Consider the following 3,582-nt stretch of genomic DNA (forward strand, 5'->3'; position numbering starts at 1 on the left):
ACATTATTGGGACAATTGGCAAAATTTGAATGGAGTCTGAGGATTAGATCACAGTTGTGAGACAACATTAATTTTCTCATTTGGGGGGCTGTATTGTGGTTTTGTAGGAGAATGACATTGTTCCTAAGAAAGACACACTAAAGTATTTGGGGGTCGTGGTGATGGGACATCGTGCCCACAATTTATTCTCAAATGCTTCAAGGAATAAAAGGTTCTTTGTACGTACTTGTAACTTTTCTGTAAGTTTGAGACTGTGTAAAACAACATAGTTACAGAGAAAAAACCACCTCCACTTTTTCCTGATTTGAGATTCACCTTTTATCACATGGTAAATTTCCATATGCAACTGAATCAATTTATGCAATTCCATTCCATTGAGCTGTGGATTATATAGTTCATGAATTAATGCCACTCTGTTTTAATCATAGAACCTTTTCTACTGTTAGAAAACAAAATTCAACTGAGTAAATTTAAAGATCTAATCGGCTTTATTCAATGGTTCATGAATTGGGCCAATATTATAAAATATTGGCTGTATTCCCTGTGCTGTACGATATATCACTGTAGATGAGAGATTTTAATAAAGTAGTAGGCTATAGAATAAATATATAAAAATGAAAGTCCTCCATTAAAGAAAACAATATTATATTCAAATATATAATGAAACAAAAGACCTCATTCACAATAGAAAAAAAATACCTAGGCATAAAATTAACAAGACACATCCAAAACCTATATGAGTAAAATTACAAAACAGTTTGGAAATACACAGAATTCTACTTGATTGAGTAGAAAAATATATCATGTGCTTGCATAAAAGGAGTCAACATCATAAAAATGCTCGCTCTTCCCAAGTTAATTTTATAAATTTAACAGATTCCAGTAAATCTGTCAGCCCCCTTTAGGGGTTGCCTCAGCTGTTGAAAGCCGCGTCACCATCCCCAGGCAGCCCACTACCAATGGAGGATGAGGCAGGAGTACAAAGGCCTGGCCCCTGCTCCAAGGGGGAACAAGTATGCAGGGCCATTCCAGTCCCAGAATTCCCTGCACAGTTGGCTGAACCTTCCACTGGGACTGAATTACAGGTCAACTTCTCTAACTTCCTGCTTCCTTCCTTTCCCATCTGCAGTCCCGGATCCTGAGAGCACTCCCTAATAAATCTCCTGTTCACTAACCTCTGTTAAAGTGATAAACGCCCTGATGCCTTGATAGCTTATGTGAGCAAACTGATACCTAACTCATTTCAGGCAGTTGTATCCAAGAAATGGAAATTCAAGAACAACCAATCACAAACAGCCAGCTAGGCTTTTCCAGATAGGCAGCTGCTTAAGCTCTAGCCAATCAAATAATTCCCTTGTTTTGCTTCCTTCTCTGATGTGTAAAAGCCTTGCCCCTAGCTCCTGCCATCCAAGTGCCCCCCAATCACTTTCAGTTTGGCGCTACTCCATTCGAATAGATTTTTGCTCAAATAAACTCCTGAAAATTTTAATGTGCCTCAGTTTATCTTTGAACACCTCTATTTCAGAGTCTGTTTCCTGAGTAATCTAGCCTGTGACCGAGGCTGTTGGATTTGGCTTGATCTGTGAGGACAGAATCCTCAATTCTTCATGCTTTGGGCACAAAGCTGGTGAAGAAAATTATCTCAAACTCATTATGATACCACTTAGGTTCCTGAGGAACGGTAAATTCCTGCAGTGTCTCTAGGTTGCCCCCTCTCATAGAATATTTTTCTTCCCTTGTAGATGTGGGTGTCTGACTTAGAAAACATGATGATGCTATATATCTTCTGAAGAGCCCCCCACCAGCCTCGGCTGTTGGTCCACAATCCTGGCTGCACTGCCACAGACAAATGGATCTCCATGTGTACTGCCAAACACCATATTCGTTATGTAATATATCTACTTGAGATATATTATTTTATGTGAATAGTTATAATATATAATTAATTAATATGGCCTACATTAATGTATGTATATGTAATATATAGTTCTATGATTATATTCAGTCTATTACTATATATTTCAGGGGTATGCTCAGGTTTTCTACCTTCTGTATTACATTTCAGGTTTTTGTAGTAGACTGCCCAATTCCCGCTTCACTTATTTTTACAGTTGTTCATAGTTGAAGCCCCTAATGGTCACGACGTCCACAGTGAAGAATACTTTTTTCCTTCTTTAACACCTTGATTTCAATCATTTTGTATAAAGTGAATGTCTATTACTTAGAAGAGTTCAAGTAGCTCCAGCTCCAGCTACTAGCATCATTTTGTAATGTGTAACCCTCTCCACCAGGAATATGTCTTGCTGTGATAGCCGTCTATGAGGGGAGATTATTCAACACAGGACTACACAAAGATAACCAAAGGATTGATTCTGCATCCGTGACCTCACACTATGAAATGAGAATCATATAAATAAGAATAATTAATTTATTCAACAACGAATAGTTAGTATATGGTGGGGCTCTAATACTCATTTCTAATTTCTTCTTCCCCAAAGAATCGGTGAAAACCCTTAACACGGTGTTCTTGGGAAATGTTCTGAGCTTCTCTTCTTCCTGAGCTGAATAGTTTGCAGTTTGCTCTTCCCCTGTGTGTCCCCTACAATCCTTGTCATATCATCTGATACGTCACCCTTTGTTTAGGAAACTTTATTGTGATTCACAGAAATATTCTTAGTCTCGACATACAGTCGTTGTAAAAAAAAAAAACACTTTGGGTCCAGTTGGTTTAGCACTTATGTTGCAAATAAGATTTGTTTTTCTTCATCAGGCTCTGCAACATGTCTAGGTATGACCTCCGTCTTTCTGAAGCCTTGGAGCTTGGTGTTTTGGCCTGAGGCCATATGTTCTGGGGCCCACCCCTCTGTGTTGTGCCCCTTTGTCCCAGTCCTGTCCTGTTGTGGCAATGCGGTCATAGAGGAAAGAGCCATCCTCTGGTTCCTTGGGCAGGAAGAGTCATTTCTCTTTCCTCTCAACCTTGTGTCTATGAGCCAGCTCAGAACATCCGTCTCACTGCCGGCCTGTTAAGGGCAGTCGTGAAGACCCACCTGTCCTCTGCCTTGTTCTCTGCCAATTCTGCTTTGATCCAGTTCCTGACCAGTCCCCTGTCCCTGGGGCAGGTCTTTCCTTTGGCATCTCAAACCAGCCTGTGGACTTTTGAGTTGAATCTCAAGCTTCTAGCCCAAAGTCCCGTGAAGGGCTTTGACTTTGAATGAAGCTAGGCTCCCCCAACTCTCTGGCTGCTTGAGGATGTGATTCCCCTCTAAGCAAGTCCTTGAGGCCAAAGGTAAGGTCTTGGCCCATCGAAAATCCCCTACTGCCTTTTTATTGTCCCCAAGGAGGGGATTTAGACACTCTCAGATTAGGATCCAAGCTGATGATGGATTTTTCACTGGGCTGAACCAGAGGCCCTATAATATTTAACCATTGTTAAGTTGTTAAAATTCCTATTTAACATTGTTCAAAAGCAGCGATGGCTGAGACCCTTTCATCATTTGATACTTCCATGTATATTTTAAAAAAAAAAGATTAACAGAGAAGTTGGGAAAAAGAAACTGGTAAACTCTAAAGAATCTAATTTTA

Source organism: Delphinus delphis, chromosome X, assembly GCF_949987515.2.
Source record: "Delphinus delphis chromosome X, mDelDel1.2, whole genome shotgun sequence".
In the NCBI taxonomy this organism is placed as follows: Eukaryota; Metazoa; Chordata; class Mammalia; order Artiodactyla; family Delphinidae; genus Delphinus; species Delphinus delphis.